The sequence below is a fragment of the Phyllostomus discolor genome, chromosome 2, assembly GCF_004126475.2.
Source record: "Phyllostomus discolor isolate MPI-MPIP mPhyDis1 chromosome 2, mPhyDis1.pri.v3, whole genome shotgun sequence".
Lineage (NCBI taxonomy): Eukaryota > Metazoa > Chordata > Mammalia > Chiroptera > Phyllostomidae > Phyllostomus > Phyllostomus discolor.
The window spans coordinates 38,020,180-38,038,564 of NC_040904.2; positions in this window are offsets into that span (position 1 = coordinate 38,020,180).

Genomic DNA, 18,385 nt, shown 5'->3' on the forward strand with positions numbered 1-18,385 from the left:
GTCTTTTTTAAAAAATGGAAGAAAGGGAGGGAGGTGGGTTTGGAGGGTGTTGTGGGAGGGGTGGGGAGAAAATACAGACAATTGTAATTGAACAACAATAAAATAATTTAAATTAAAAAAGATAGCACTTATCTTTGACTAATAAAACCAGATACCTTGAAAAATAAGAACTTGAAAACAAAAGAATAATGGAAATAGGGTGATCCAAATGTTATCATTATAAGCTTGGTTAAAAAGTTAAAAATTAAATTCTTTATTAAAAACATCTATTTTCTTGAAAATAAAACATGTTATACATGTCATTATTCTTTCTCTTCACTGCTGTCACCCAGCCCCTGGTTGTCATTGTTAAAAACATGGAAATGAAAATACTCTACTATGTTATTATTCAAGTACATGTCTGTCTTAAAGGACTTCATTGTGAGTTCTAAGAAGGGGAACTGGGCCATAGTCATCTTTATATCCTTGGAACTTGGCTAAAGATTTGGATATTGTAAGTGCTCAATATATAAGGTCTGGCAGAAGTAGCACCTGCTTGAGTGTGGTTGGTGGGGTAATAATATGGTTGTAATAATTTATAATTTTAATTTCGACATTTCACTTAAAAATGTCATATGGTTTGCTTGAGTGTGATATTGTTATGTTACAACATTATGTGCTTATGATTTTGTAATAAAAGATTTTGTAATAAAAAAACCCTCTATTTTCTTATACTGTTCTTTTATGTATTATACTGTTTACATGGTTAGATGGACAGGTACTTATCCACTATCACACGCAATAAAAAGGAAGCCCCAATCTATGCTTTGACAGTGTGAAATACAAAGGTTTCACATTAGCTTTCCTTATTCACGGCCTTCATCACCTGCACTGCCTTGCACAGGGGAGCATTGTTTGAGAATGATCAAGAAAATGACACAGAAATACCAAAGTTAATGCCCTTACTGTATATTAAAAGAATTACCTCACCATCAAATGATGTCTTTGTTCCCTTTGTGACCACCTAAATGAATAAAACAGGATAATGACATTCTCATTATTTTAGGAACACATTTGCATCTGTAATGAAAAAGTCCCTGAAGGGCACAGACACCATAGAGGCAACTGACTGAATTAATTAAAACTGTTTCCCTGATTAGATTAAAAAAGCAAGTATAAACTGCATATCATGGAAATTTCTCTCTTTTCATCAAAACACAAGAATAAACTATTTTAAACACTTTTTTTACACAAAAGCTTATGGGATTAATCTTTAGAAAATAAAATATGCTTACATCTATTTCTCTATTTTAAAAAATACTGACTCTACTCACCAATAAATATAATAATTTCCACACATTATATTTTCTATTTTATTCTAAATTATTCAGTAGTTAATTAATTAGTTTAAATAGAATAAGATTCTTTAAAAGATAAACAAGAAAAATTTAAATACATTTAATATTTTTATTTAAAATTGTTAATAGATAATTCCTATAAACTGATCATAATTTCTTATTATTTTTTCAAATGTTTACCATAAAGAACCCCTTGCTTTTATTTAAAGGATTCTTTTCAATGTCAGAAAGCAACCAAACACTTCTTTCTCATGTAAAAATACTTTCTCAAGGGTGCAAATCAATTTAAATGAGCTATTAATGTAGTATTTAATAGACATTAAAACATGAATTATCTTGAAATGATTGTATCTTTTCTTTTTTTCTAAGTATAATGTATTGATTATGCTATTACAGTATTCCCATTTTTTTCTGCCCTTTTATCATCCCTCTGCCCTGCACCCCCTACCTTCCAGTATTCCTACCTCCATTAGTTCATGTCCATGGGTTGTATATGTAAGTTCTTTGGCTTCAATATTTCCTATACTATTCTTAACCTCCGCCCATCTATTTTATACCTACACATTATGCTTCTCATTCCCTGTACCTTTCACCCAATTCTTCCCCTCCACCTCCCTACTGATAACCCTCCATGTGATCTCCACTTCCCTAGTTCTGTTCCTGTTCTAGTTGTTTGCTTAGTTTTTGTTTGTTTTTAGGTTCAGTTGTTGATAGTTATGAGTTTGTTGTCATTTTATTGTTCATATATTTGACCTTCTTCTATTTCTTAGATAAGTCCCTTGAACATTTCATATCATAAGGGCTTGTTGATTATGTACTCTTTTAACTTGACATTATCTGGGAAGTGCTTTATCTGCCCTTCCATTCTAAATGATAGCTTTGCTGGACAGAGTAATCTTGGATGTAGGTCCTTGCCTTTCGTGACTTGGAATACTTCTTTCCAGCCCCTTCTTGCCTACAAGGTTTCTTTTGAGAAATCAGATAGTAGTCTTATGGGCACTCCTTTGTAGGTAACTCTCTCCTTTCCTCTTTCTGATTTTAGGATTCTTTCCTTATCTTTAATCTTGGGTAACTTAATTATGAAGTGCCTTGCTGTGTTCATCCTTGGGTCTATTTTTGGGGGGTCTCTCTGGGCATTCTGGGCTTCCTGGAAATATATTTCCTTTGTCAGATTTGGGAAGTTTTCCGTCATTATTTGTCCAAGTAAGTTTTCAATTTCTTGCTCTTCCTCTTTTCCTTCTAGCACCCCTATGATTCAGATGTTGGAGTGTGTAAAGTTGTCCCAGAGGTCCCCCAGCCTCTCCTCATCTTTTTGAATTCTTGTATCTTCATTCTGTTCTTGTTGGATAGTTATTTCTTCCATCTGTTCCAAATCATTGATTCCAGTCCTGGTTTCCTTCCCTTCACTGTTGGTTCCCTGAATATTTGCTTTATTTCACTTTGGTGGCTTCTGCTTCTTCCTGCATTTTGTGACCAAACTCAATCTGTTCTGTGAGCATCTTTATTTCCAGTGTTTTGACTTCTGCATCAGATAGGTTGTCTACCTCCTCTTTCCTTAACTCTTTTTCTGGAGTTTTGACCTGTTCTTTCATTTGGACCATATTCTTTGTCTCAGTGTACCTGTGGCACTATCTGTTGGGGAGGGGTCAGAGAAGGAACAGTGCTGCTTTCTTGTTCTGCTTAGCACCACTTTCCAGTGAATTCTCCTGTGAGCTTGGGAGTTTCTCCCACCATCTCAACCCCCAAAGTATTTTACAGCTGGCTTTGAGCCTTTAGTTTCCAGTTCAGCCAGCCTTGCCTCACCTGCACTGTCCACTGACTTTTCGCACATCCTCTCCACTCAGCTGCCTGTCTCCCATCTCTGCCCCTCATACCAGTCTGGGTCAATGTTTCTTTTACTCTTTGGTTGTCTGAGTTCCATGCAATTTGATTTTCTGGCACTTCTGGTTGTTTATTGTTTTTAAATTGGTTTTATCCTTCTTTTGGTTGTACAAGGAAGCACAGTGTTTCTACCTATACCTCCACCTTGGCCAGAAATCTGTATTTCTTCTCTAATGTTTTTCTAATATGGCTTCTATTACTAGGACAAGATATGTTTGTGAAAGTAACTGTTGTCCTCAGCAATACAGACTTTGGTTTAAATTTTAAAAAGAATAAAATAAAAATGCATGTAATTTGCCTTTCTATATAATTCCACATGAGAACATGCTCACATTTGTTTTGATTTTTGGTTGTTATGACAAAGTAGATTAAGATGAGTAAGTATCATGCTGATAGGTATCCAATCTCATTAATATGTAGTAAAGTTATATATTGTAAAGATATTGCTTAATAATGGAAGAAGGCAGAGTCACTATTTATTTCAATTGCTTAATAAGAAAATTATTTGAGCAGCCTATTATACCAGAGAATGGTATACTATTGGACATATGTACTTGGGTACCTCCAATCAATATAGGAAAACTACATGTCTGGTAAGTTTAGTTTAGGCTTCTTTTTTATTGTTATTCAAGTACAGTTGTTCTCCATTTCCCCCCCCCAACTTCCTCCTGCTCCACCCATCCCCACCTCACACTCTCGATCCTACCCACCTTTGGCTCTCTCCATGTGTCTTTTATATATGTTCCTTCATGACACTTCCCCCTTCCTAATCCCGTAAAATGACTATAATATTGAAATGACTTTTTAAAAATGAATTTTTCTATATAATAGCAAAAAATTGGCTAAGTCTTTTACATTCTGAATTACTTTTTAATGCTATGTGACATAGTCTATCTATTGACCTTATAAGTGGTTCTATAAACAATAAAGACTATTTTTACCATAGGGGCTTTAATGGCAGACATGTGTTGGAAGGAATATAATGAACATCAAGATAAGTTGTGAAGGAGATAACTGTCTAGGATGAAGGGAACTTATGCAAAGAATAAATAAACATGAGACAGAACCTACTCTTTGAAGTTCAGAGAAAGTGTAACATGTGTTTGTGCAGAAGAGGAAAAATTTACTTCCAATACACATCCAAGAGAGTCCTATTGGGGTAATTCTGTTTGTTGTAGGTAACACTGGACATAAAGTGATGAATATCAGGTGAGGAAAACCTCATCTAACAGGCACATAGACTTGACAATTTTCACAGGAACTATTGCTTCAACAGGTGTCAGCATCAGATGCAGAAAAGGATAGTAGAAGAAAGTAAAGTTCAAGGGAGAACTACAGAAAAGGTCATTAAAGGCTACTCAAACATTTGGTACATACCCTGCAGGAAATAAGTAGTGACTAGCATAATGATATCAATAGAACTATGCTTCAAAAACTACAGTGTACCAGCAACTTGTGATAAGCTGGAAAGGATGACATTATGGATGATGGATAACTTATAAAAGTCAGTGCAAGTTATAGTTGAGTATAGAGGAAAATAAGGAGCAAGATATGTAAAATTTTAACATTATACTGACACCAATATTAACATAATAGCTAATATGTATTGAAACTTTACTACGTATCAAGACCTGGGTTAAGCACTATGCATGGATTACTTTAATTATCACCAAACTATGATCATAAATAGCAATGTTATCTAAATCTCACAGATGAGGAAATGGAGATTCTGAGAGGTTAAATAATTTTCCCAAATTCTTGTATCTAGTGATAAGTGAAGGAAATATATAAGTCCAAGATTTCTGACTACAAACTCATGTTATGAACAACTACAATTTAGATAATTGATTGTTCTGGGGAAGAGAAGAAAAATCAAAGCTGACTGTGCTGGAAAAAGAGCTATGCCATTAGTAGAAATTGAGACATTAATCAAATGTATCATTCCGGCGATCTTGGCCTGTGCAGATTTGATTTCAGTCTTACTGATTTGCCCTTATATCTAAGTAATGTACACAAGCAGTGGGCTGGCTGAGAGCATAGAGAAGCAGAGAGAAAGGACCTCACACTGGCTAGTCATCTTTATGCCAGCCCCCAGAAATGTGATGTATTTCATTTTTATGCCTGCCAAAAAAGTGATTAGGCAACTTACCTGAAGTTATCTGGCTAACAATTGACAAAGACAAAATTTTATTTTGCATCACAGTCCAATTGCTTTACAGAATACTCAGGATCAGATAATTTTATAAATCTCATTGAATATACAATCACACCTCACTTCAGAAAGAATCTCAATGGTCAGCCTTTCAAAAACAGAAGTTTATTGGTTCTACAACTGTTAACTACAATTCTTTCATGATCATGTTAAATGCTAATAAATGTCTAAATATTTCTTTCTCACTAGGCAGCTATTTCCAAACTGTTTTTGCTTAGTAGATATGACCTTCCACACATACACTTTGCTGAGTATACTTTCAGATGTCCATAATAACCTACTAGACTCTGAGATCTCACAGACTCTTTTCAGAGCTAAACCTCTTCAGCTTCACTATTGACCACACCCTCCTTCTGCAATGTCTTCTTGGCTTTCATAACACTGCCTTGTTGTTCTCTTCACCTCTTTCTCCTTCCTTCCCTGTGTTCTCCAATTCCACTTTTCCCCCTGACTACTCTTTTAGGAGAGTCCTTCCCGTGAAGCCCTCTTCTTTTCTTTTACTCTCCTCTTTTTTGCAGACTGCTCATTTAATTCCAGAAAATTTTCCCAAGAAACAAATCCAAATATTTTACCTACTGAGTAAATTTTATTCTAGATTCCAAGATATGGTTTCATGTATGTCTTTCTTTAAATTATTTCTTCCTCCTGGTTCCTACCTTAATAACAGCATTTTCCTCCTGCTTATGTCATCTAGAAATTTTAAAGCTGACTTATATGTGCCTTTATTTGTGGCTCTCTCCCTCTAGTGATTCACCAAGTCCTTTCAACCCATCCAAGCACATTCATTAATGTTTTGTCTGTGGAAAATGGCAGAATTGGAGTAGTTGTGACAGAGATTATATGGCCACAGAGTCTAAAGTATTTATCCTCTGGCTCCCTACAAGAAAAGATTGCAGTCCCTTGTGAAGATGATTCAATCAGCTCCTTTACTAGTCTCCTGGCTTCTACCTTTGAACACAATAACTTATTCTTAACACGGACAACAAACTAATCTTTCAAAAATGTACATTACTGTATTTTGCCATCTATAATGTGCACCCTCATTTTTGGCCCAAACTTTCAGGAAAAAATCTTTTGTTCTAGTTTTTAATTCAATTTGTATTTATTTATATTTAGATACTTATTTTTTGTATTATAAAAGAATTTTAGCCTTGGCTGGCGTAGCTCAGTAGATTGAGCATGGGCTGGGAACCAGCCAGAGTATCCCAGGTTCCATTCCCAGCCAGGGTACATTCCTGGGTTGCAGGCCATAACCCCCAGCAACCACACATTGATGTCTCTCTCTCTCTCTCTCTCTCTCTCTCTCTCTCTCTCTCTCTCTCCCCCTCCCTCCCTCCCTCCCTCCCTAAAAATAAAATAAATAAAAACTTAAAAAAAAAAGAATTTTAGCATTCATTTTTAAACATATTATGGTACAAGAAATTTTATGTAACAAATAAGTACAAAACACAAGAACAGGTATAAGGTACAAGAAATGTTATGTATCAATAACAAATTTATAATATTTATGCATTACAGAAAGCCAAGAACTCTTTGTCACTGTCAATATCAAAAGTATCATCTTCTTCAATTTCTATGTCTTCTTAGATGTCTTCTGAAGAGTCACTTTCATTATTCTGGTAAATGTCATCATCTTCAGTTCCATCCACAGCATTGCTTGTGCTGCATTTTTTAAAATGATTTCACAACTTCCTTCTTGACACTGTTTCATGGTCTTAGGACCCAATCACAAATCTGAGCAATGATGATTTCTTGATCTTGCCTGTGGGTGTTAAATCATTACCAGCCTACTGCATCTACAACATCCACTCTTTCTTCATTAGGGCCTTAAACGGCTTGTTGACTGATAGGTTAAGAGGTTGCAGTTGGCTGGTTAGCCACACCAGTGTCACGGCAAGTTGGGTTTTTACCTCTGCTGTGATTACTTTAGCACTTTATGTAACATAGGCTTTTAAGTGATCAAAAACAAACAAATGTGTTTTTTTTTAAAAGTAATCCTTGAGGTTTTTGTGACCAGACTTTGTTAAACCAGATTTTCATACCTTCTTCATTCAACCATTCTTTTTCATGCACATGGACAATAACTCCACTTGGATTCTTTTCTTTCAGAAACGCTTTTGTTTTACAGATGATCAGAGGTGGCAGCTTTGTCCCATCTGCACAACAAGCTAGAGCAACAGTAAAATGTGTTTTCTCATGACTGCTGGTTCTAACAGCCATGGTCTTTGCTCCTTTGACATCCACAGTTCTCTTGGATGGCACATCAAGTGTGAGTGGGGCCTCATCCATATTGCTGATTTGGGACAGCTCAGCATTGTAAGTCTTCCAAAGATTGATAACATAAGAATGAAATTCCAAAACTTGATTCTCATAGGCTGCTGGAAGTTTTGGGGCAATATTTGTTCATGTTCACATGCTCAAACTGTCTCTCTCCATAAAGTTAAAGCACCATTTAGGTGTCCCTGAGAGATCAGCAGTGTTTTCTCCTCATGTGATCCTTTTACTTCCTTCTTGTATCATTTTGGTTGAAACAAAGAGCCCAATTTGATGCTGCTCCAGAATCCAGATCCTCAGTTCCTGCTCCACCTCCAGTCACTTTGCAGATTTCCCCCACATTAACTTTTTCTGTCTTGGCATCTGAAGGAGCTTTTCTTCCTATTGCCTCCACAATCTAATGACACTCTCCATGGAAGGGGGTCCAAAGGGTCTCTCAGCAGCTCTGTTGCCATGCTTTTTAGCATAACTTTTTACTTAAAACTTGAAGTGTATGAAAATCATTTTGACATTTTCCAAGGGATTTTCCAATAATTTCTCATACCTAAAATATATGAAGAGAAACGTTGCACTGTTCACCCTATGGTAATAAATGTGGGATCACCTACCTTATCAAGTGGATAACAATCAGCATCACCTATCTTATCCTGTGGATAACAACACATTGCTCTTCATTTTATTTCACTGAACAGTTGGCTAAAACTGCATCAAGTTCATCATAAGTTCAATGAAACTGATTATTGTATTCCAGGGTATTATTTTGCACACAGATATTGTTATTGTTTCTTGGAGTTACACTTTCAGCATGTAAGTATTAATAAAAGAAATAAAAAATATTTACAGAATTAGTACTACCCATATATAATGTTCATCTTTCTTTATTCCTCAAAATTTGGTCAAAAAATTATACATTATACATGGAAAAATACAGTATGTCATTTTGCTACACTCTTCAATGACATTCTACTGACCTTAGATTAAATTTAATACTGCTTGTCATGGCTTAGATCAAAGTCTAGCCGCATTGATATTCTGCCTATTTCTAAAGCAGGGCAAAATGGAAGCTACTCACTACAGTGTCTTTGTCTGCTCTTCCCTCTGACTGGAAAGTACTCATTCGAGATCATTGATCAAGAGACATCTTCCTATAATGTAGTTCTACAGCATGAATGTGACCTTGTCCCATTCATCTAAATTCTACCACTCTCTTCACCTCTATTATATTATGCTATTTTTATTATAAATTTTCATTTATTATTATTATTGTCTCACTCACAAGACAAAGTATTTTATTCATGAATTCTGATACTTCGGTTTATTAGGAACTTTGTCTTTAATTGGAAGTCTGTTGCCCTGCAAATTATTCCTTCAGGTTCTAGATCTTTCTTCAAAGACTACACAGAATAACTGGCATCTCTTCCACATAAGATGGTAGAAAAATGTCTAAAGACATCTATTTTCATTTTCTCTTTCTCCTATATGTCCAGGATAAACACACCCAGCTTTCAGGCTTTCATTTGAAACCTCATTACTGGAATATCTATCAAGCTGGTAGACCACTTCAACCTGATCTTTTTCTTTCACTGTCCTCCTTATCACTGAAAATTAAATGTCTGCTTGTCTTAAATTCAGTATCAATAAGACTATATAACTTTAACTTATCACTTACCTTCAATACAGAGGTCATGAGAGCCTTCAAATAACAACATTAGATACTAATCAATCTATGTCACCATCTATGAAATTTAGTTTAATCTGAATTGAGGACAAGAGTCATATAGCATTTAGGGGTTAATTACCAAGTCTTTCCTCACTTTTCTAAGTCACCTCCATAGCAGCCTTAGACTACAGCTGCAATTACTTACAACAGAGGTCAAATTACTATAAACACAGCTTCAAGTCAAAATACTACCAATGGCCTTCATAGAACAGGTTCAAACCATAAATCTCATCTCTGCCTAGAGAAGAATCAGATTATTTACCCTGCTGGATAAAGCATTACTTCATTCAAATGAATCAAACATGAAAGGCATCAAAACTCTTTTTATCTCCTTCACACATTTCTCTTTTATTGCATACTTTATGGTTGGGGTTCCTGCTTTCTATTTTTTATTGGTCTGGGTATGAAAATATTTTCATATGAAAAATCACACAATATAGACAGACTCCTCCTTACAAACTTTATTCTATCTAGAAACAGTATTTGAAATGAAAACTCAGAAATAAACTAGTAGAGCTGTTTTCCTGAATGACTTGTTTAGGGAGAGTCCTATTGAACACTGTGCACTTGTCAACCCCTGGAGATAGGACACTTAGCTCCTACACTTGTGCTCTCTCTGGCACCAATGTTGCTTTAACACTCCTCACCACCAGGGACTATGATTTGACTTTCCCTAAGAATTGGTGCCTTTATATTTGACCTCCAGGAACCTGTAAATGGTGTGGTAACTATGCAGACACTATCATAGACTCATACTTGAACAAATCACATCTAATAACACAGAAACCACAGAAAAGCTCTTGTTTTCTTCTAAACAAAACACTAGTTTAAATAGCATGTAATATTTTCATTGAGAGAGATGCAAATCAATCACAGTCCAGTCAAAAACCAGAACCACTTGAGGAATTTCAAAGAAAATTTATATGTGATAGGAGATCTGAGAAGTTAAAGGAGAGATAGTGAGAGAATCCAGATATTAGAAACAACAAAAATAACTACAGTGCCTGTGACGGAAAGAATGCAGTGAGGTATTTACTACAGCATACAGAAAAAAAATGGAATTAGACTTCTATAGATACTATTTGGCAAGATTGAGGATATCAAAGAAGGTGTTATAGAGCAAGAGTACATTGGTTAAAATTACTGACTAGTTTTCAATTGCAGCTTTATCCTGGCTCAACCAATGTGATTATGTCCTGGTTTTACCACTTGTGATTCTCAATTTTTCTTTCTTATTTTTGCTATGATTCCTGGCTGGCTCTACTTGATTCTTCCAGAAATAGCAGCCAGAAGTGGCATGCTGTCTTGTTTGTAACCAATGGAAAAGAGAGAGTGCCTTTTATTCCCTCAGTTACTAAAATAATTTGGTCCTCATTAAAATAACAGTTAAAGGCTGGTGCCCATTCTTGAACCAGTCACTGCAACAAAACACATGAGATTAAAATGAGTGTTGTGGACCAACCTAGGCCTAGCCCTGGGGCTTGAGGTGTGTTAATTCCACCCACAATGCCTGCCTACCTTTCAATAGAGTGTGAGTGAAATGAAACCTATGTTAGTAATAAATGATGCCTATATTGTAATTTCTTTGTGAATTCAAACATAAAGCTCTAGGCAAAATTAATTTCCCTCATAGTATCTTATTTATTCCAGAATGAGAATGAATGGATTAAACTATCATTGGAAGAATAAGTGAATGAACTAATAAATAAATTAATCATTAAGTTAATATGGATATGTTTAATGGTGTAAAAAACAGATTATGGGGTAGCTTTGGAGATTAATAGAAACTTCATAACATAACAACAAGAACTTTGAGGAGTTCTAAACCATTATGTACCACATTAACAATCATTATAATAACATTATTCACTATTTACTGTGAACCTACTACATGTTAAGAATTATTGTAGGTACTCTTCTTGCATTATCACATTTAATATTTAAAACAAGGAAATGAGGTGATTACTCTTACTATGTACATTTTACAGATATAATGACTCTAGAGAGCTTTAGTAACCAGCCCAAGATTACACAGCCAGAAGGTGGAAAAGAGCTAGAAATCAAACTTGAATATTCTAACACCATCTATACTAAACTGTCTTTTATGGAAACTAGATTTAAAAATAAGTCAAAGTTTATACTATGCCTAATTCTTGAAATAAATTATCTGGGGCTATATCATATCTATTCTATCTCATGGCCAAACTGTCACCATTCTCAGTTTCAGTCAAATATTTGAAATAATTTTTGCATGATTGGAAATCTTCTCCATATTTATTGTATTGTATAGCTTCTCATCTTGAAGTGTCATATTACAACTCAGTGTTTCTCATTTTCCCACAGAATAAAGTGTAAATTCACTATTCTGGCATTCAAAATGTCTGTAATCTAGCCCCAAGATTCCTCTTCAACTTTAACTCCCATCACCCCCAATTACATACTCTATTTCAGCAGCACCTTCGAATAAATGAACCCTTTTCTATGCTATTTGATATATCTTTCAGCCAAATTCCATCTCCTTCACAAAACTTCCTTAATTCCCTGAGCTGAATATAATATGCTTTAAAAAAAGTTCTGAAAGCCTTTACCCATTATAGGACAATTTTTTTAACTTTAAAAATATGTTTTTAATTAGAGTTGATATATAATATTATAATAGTTTCAGACGTATGACAATAATTAGATCTTTATGTATCTTATAAAATGATCATCCTGATAAGTCTAGTACCCATCTGTCACCATACATAATTATTATAATATTATTGATTATATTCCCTAGGCAACACTTTATATCCTGGTACCTGGTATTGATGTATAGTCAATAATTATAACAAAGTGAAAGGAAATAGAATATTTCCTTTCCTGGAATATTATATATTCTAATGGTACTCAATTACCATTACTAGCATTTTTAAACATTTGATTTATATATTTTATTGTTTTTCATTTCCCCAAGTTCAGAAATATGTTGTTTTTAAGAAATTATGTCTTTTTATCTGTTACTAACTTTCTGACTAATTTACTATAATATATATTCTTACTTTTTATTATTTTAAAAAATATAATTCATTACTTTCTCAAAACCTTGTACTTTTTTGTATTCTAATAAAAGGTAAAAATTTACTTGTGTTAACCTGACAGTTTTATATTGATCATAGGTAATTTTCTAAAATAAAATTTAGTTAATTAAAATTAGTATTTAATTTTTGTGTACCAGGATTGTATGAAAGATCCCCAGAAAGGTTAACTAAGATCATTAAGTAATTTATATCTAAGTACAAGTATTTTATTACAAAACAGAGAAATGGGTCATCAAGAGATCATGATAGAGGCCTGATGCATTTTATTTAAAGATGGGAGAATAGGGACATGTTAGGAACTGCCCTGCCTGGTTTCAGAAGCTATAACCCCCCATGGCTAAGGCTGAGTGAGAGACCTTGGAACCATAAGCCATTAAGGAGACAAAGCTTATCTCCCTGGCAGGGACCCTGCCTCTGCTCCCTTTATTTCACCCTGGTTGGTACTGAGTGATGACCAATTAGTTACTGGTCACCAGTTACTGACAGGTAAGATTTCTCAAGGGAGGGATAACCTAAGACAGGCACAGTCATAAAAGGGCCCCTAGGGAAAGACTTGGGGGGCTATAGAAAAAGGGGGTGAGGTACCCTCGCCCCTGGGCTTTGACATAGCCTGAGTCCTCATTCTGTCTGTAAGAAATCTCCTCTCTTTGCTGCCTTACTTCCCATGCCTGACTTAAGCCTGAAACAATGACAGAGGGCAGTGCAGTCCTGCGCTGGAAAGGGCAGGTTCCCCAGGCGATCAGGCCTAAGAAAGAATACATAAACTCCTGTAAAATTTGCTTTGCTAAGAATGTCCTCAATTTTATGATAAGTGTCACAGCATTAAATGAATTTGTTTCCCAAAGTTTTATAGCCTTTTAGCTAACTGACCCTGATTCAGTATAAGTCCCATAGTTCTTTGTATGTTAACTATTGTTTCACCCTTACTGACGGACAATGATTGATATACTTTACTTGTATTCCTGCACAAACTGAACCCAATAAAAGCCCATTGAAGAAAGGGTCCTGGCCCTTCTCTTTTGAGAGATCGACCACTTTTCCTCCCCAAGCAAATCATGTCTTGGTAGACTTATTTTCATTCGTGGTGGACAGGGGACTCTGTGAGCAAAGCTCCCCCACAGGGACATTTCTAGATTACCTTTACAAAGAATTTTTTTGTGAATTGGAAATACCCATATCTGTATTGCTCAGTATGGAAGATACTTGGCATATATGGCTATTGAACAACTAAAGTATGGTCAAAGGTAATGAGGAAGTTTATTTTTAGTGTTATTTGATGTTAAGTTGTTTAAATTCAAATGGCCACATGTGGCAGATGGTTCCCATATTGGTCAGTGCAGATCTATAGAATAATATGTCCAGAATAGGTCCAAGGGGAAACTGGTATTAGGAGGTATTAGGCAGTCAAATGACATCTCACATCATTTAGAGTGACAATCACAGAACAGATGCTTAAGCAGAAAATAGGAGGGTGCCAAATACAAATTTTCACTACTTTGTAATTGTCTTAAATGCCCCCTGTCATCTTCAGAGGTTATTTCAGTGTAGAGGAATAGACTGGAAGAGTTGCCAAAGTTGCTTTACTTTTTCTCATTAATTCTATACTTGGCAAATCCTTGTTGAAGGAATATATATATATATATATATATATATATATAGAGAGAGAGAGAGAGAGAGAGAGAGAGAAATTAAATTATTAAATACCTAAAAGAAATCACAGGAAATAATTATCAACATAAGTTAGAATAGAGAAATTTCATGATCCACATATCAGTCTGGTTTAACAATGAGAAGACACAAAATTGAGATAGAGTACAATGAATATAAAAATTGTTTTTATGTGTCAGTAAGTAGCTATAGCCATGTGGGTACACTATGCTGGCAAGTTGGTATCACTATTTCTAGATATATCCTACATTCTTCTTTTGGTTTTGTAGCTATAATTCAAAATATTAATTTAATGACTTGTAGATGATATTATTTAGTGTTAGATACCAAAGTCTTAGTCATCAAAGTTATCTCAACATCTGGGATAAATGTTAATGTCATATATTTTATGTCTCTGTTCTATTAAGCCTGAATATCTTAGGACATGGTAAATGTCAATTACTCATTACTATAGTATTCCCACTAGTTCAATGGTATAACAAGAATGCCACCTATTATCATTTTTCTGATACTCTTCATAATGAGAACCTGTTAAGCTAATGATGAGACAGGTGTTCATCATTTAAGGGACTCTTGAGAAGACTGCTCACTTAGCCATTAATAATATTTCTGAGACATTTTCAGCCTATGAATTCCATAAAAGCCTTATTTCACTAGCATCTAGAATATTAATGAGAAAGATAAATAAAAATAATTAAATTATTTGTGGTATTTTGAAAATTAAATTTAAAAAAATCCAATTAGATCAGGATGGTTAGAGTATTTTATAAATCATAAGAGAATAAGTATGTATTTTAGATTTACAGAAGGATGTTGAGAAATTTTCAGCAATTTAATTTGACTAAAATTAAATTGTACTGAGTATGTACTAACTGTAGGGTTCTATCTATGTGACGTAAATAGAAATAAAGTAAGTGCACAAGTTTGCTAGGGCTCTTGAAATAAGATACCACAGTACCAGAAACTAAGTGGTTTAAACAGCAGAAATTGATTTTTTCACAGTTCTGGAGGTTAGAAGTCCAAGATCAGTGAAAGACAGATACCATATGATCTCACTTATAAGAGAAATCTAATGAACAAAATTAATAAGCAAAACAGAACCAGAGCCATGGAAATACGGAACAGACTGAGAGTTGACATAGGAAAGGTGGGGAGGGGAGGAATGGTGGAAAAAAGGGGAAGGGAGTGGTCAAAGAAGATGTATGAATGACCCATGGACATGGACAAAGGTGTGGGAATGGACTGTGGGAGTAGGGGTGGGCAGGAGATAGGAGGGCAAAGGGGGAAAAATGGGACAACTGTAATACAATAAATAAGAATTAGAAACACACACACATAGACACACACAAAGAAGTCCAAGATGAAGATGTCAGCAGAGCAGGTTCCTTCTAAAGCCTCTGTTCTTGGTTGCACTTTACTCCTATTTGTTTATGTCCTAATCTCTTCTAATAAGGACACCAGTCATATTGGATTAAGTTCCATCTTAATGACCTCATTTAACTTAATTGTGTCTTGAAAGACCTTATCTCCAAACACAGAAGATTATTATATTATTTTTTAACTTTAATTGTTGAAAGAACACTTAACAGAGCTCTACACTCTTAACACAAATTTTAAGTATACGATAACCTATTGTTAATTATAAAAACAATGTACAGAAGATGTGTAGAATTTTGTCTTGAGTAGTTGAGACTTTATAACCCTTGGTTAGCACCACTTATTTTTCCCATGTCCCTGTCACTAGTTCTATGAATTTGATTGCTGTACATAACTCATAAGTAGACTTATGCAGCATATGCTTTTCTGTTATTGGCTTATTTTATTTAGCATAATGTCCTTAAGTTTCATCCATGTGTTATGGTGGAACAAGCAGCCAGAGGGGAAATAAAGGCAGGGCCCTCACCACTGCAATCTAACAAGCAACTTAATATAGGATGCTAAAAGCAAAGGCTCACCTGCTGACCCAATAATCCTGAGCCAGGTCCAATAAGGCTGCCAGGCATCCCAAACAACACAAGTAAGCTATGATAATGCAAGGGAGAAGCCTTTGAAAGTTTATGTGTATTGTCTCCACTATCTGGGAAAAGGAAAACCTTGAGACTGTATGCCAAAGCTTAGAAGGGAAAAGGGGAAGGGAACTACAGTGCCCAAAGTCCATAAAACAACTTTGATTAACTGTCTGCCTCCTGTCATGTATACAAAATAAACAAATAAAGTCTGGAGCAAGATAAGGATTAACTCTAGCAGACCCCCATACCTATGTATGGGTAGTCACATCTCCCCAAGGGGGAAAGCTGGCACCTCTTTTACCTGACAATCAAAATATAACTTCTTCACCCCCACCATACCAACTATATAAGTCCTCAGAATAAAGACTCACTCTCTCTGCCCCTTGGCCCTCTTGGCTCTTTTTGCCACACAAGGTGTGTGACAACACCTGGGAAGCTGGCTTCTGGCCATCTGAGTACTGGTCACCTGGCCTCTAGCCACCCTTGCTTTTGCTTTCCCATTAGAACTTAACACTAATAAACTGCTTGCATGCTAGTAGGCTTGCTGATCTATAATTCTTTACTGCACTGGTGAGAACCAAGTTTCTGAATGTTTCTTCCATAATACATGACTGTCATATATTGCAAGATTTCTTTCATTTTTAAGGCTTAATGATGTGCAATTTTCATATGTATACTATATTTTCTTTATCCATTTATGTGTCAATTGACACATCGTTTCCATATCTTGGCTATTGTGAGCAGTGCTGCAATGAAGCTTTGAACACTAATATCTCTTTGAGATTCTGATTTCAATTATTTTAGATAAATTCATAGGATTGGGATTGCTGGATCTTATGGTAGTTTTTTCTTTTTTTTTTTGAGAAATTTCTAATCTGTTTTCTATAGTAGTTATATTATTTTGCATTCCTATCAACATTGAACAAGGGTTCCAATCTCTTCAAATCATTGCCAAAACTTATGTCTCTTCTTTTCTTTTCTTTTTTAAAAGATTTATTTACTTATTTTAGAGAGATGGGAAGGGAGAGAGAAAGAGAGTGAGAGATACGTTGATAGGTTGCCTCTCACATGCCCCCAACTGGAGACTTGACCTGAAAGCATGTGCCCTGACTGGGAATTGAACCTGTGACATCTTGGTTCATAGGCCAGTGCTCAATCCACTAAGACACACAAGGCAGGGCAACACATACCCAATCTTGTTACTCACTTTCCTCCAGCTCCTCCACAGGCTTTTTCTAATTTTTTTTAATTTATAATTTTTAAGTATATTTTATTGATTATGCTATTACAGTTTTCCCAATTTTTCCCCCTTTATCCTCCTTCCACCCTGCACTCCCCAACCCTCCAGCATACCCTCCTTAGTACATGTCCATGGGTTGTACATATAAATTCTTTGAGTTCTCTGTTTCCTATGCCATTTTTGACCTCTCCCCATCTATTTTATGTCCACCAATTATGCTTCTTATCCCCTGTAACTTTTCCCCATTCCTCCCCTCCCCCTCCCCTCTGAAAGCCCTCCATGTGATGTCCATTTGTTGCTTAGTTTTTGTTTTCATTGTCTGTCTTTTTATAGGTTCATTTATTGATAGCTGTGAGTCTGTTGTCATTTTACTGTTGATAGTTTTTTACCTTTTTCAATTTCTTAGATAAGTCCCTTGAACATTACATATAATAAGGGCTTGGTGATGATGAACTTCTTTAACTTGACCTTATCTGGGAAGCACTTTATCTGCCCTTCCATGCTAAATGATAGCTTTGCTGGATAGAGTAATCTTGGATGTAGGTCCTTGTCTTTCATGACTTCAAATACTTCTTTCCAGCCCCTTCTTGTCTGCAAGGTCTCTTTTGAGAAATCAGCTAATAGTCTTATAGGCACTCCTTTGTAGGTAACTCTCTCCTTTCCTCTTGCTGATTTTAAGATTCTCTCTTTGTCTTTAATCTTGGGTAACTAAATGATGATGTTCCTTGGTGTGTTCCTCTTTGGGTCCAACTTTTTTGGGCCTCTCTGGGCTTCCTGAACTTCCTGGAAGTCTATTTCCTTTGCCAGATTGGGGAAATTTTCCTTCATTATTTGTTCAAATAAGTTTTCAATTTCTTGATGCTGTTCTTCTCCTTCTGGCACCCCTATAATTTGGATATTGGAACATTTAAAGTTGTCCCAGAGGTTCCTAAGCTTCTCTTCATTTTTTGACCTCTTGTTTCTT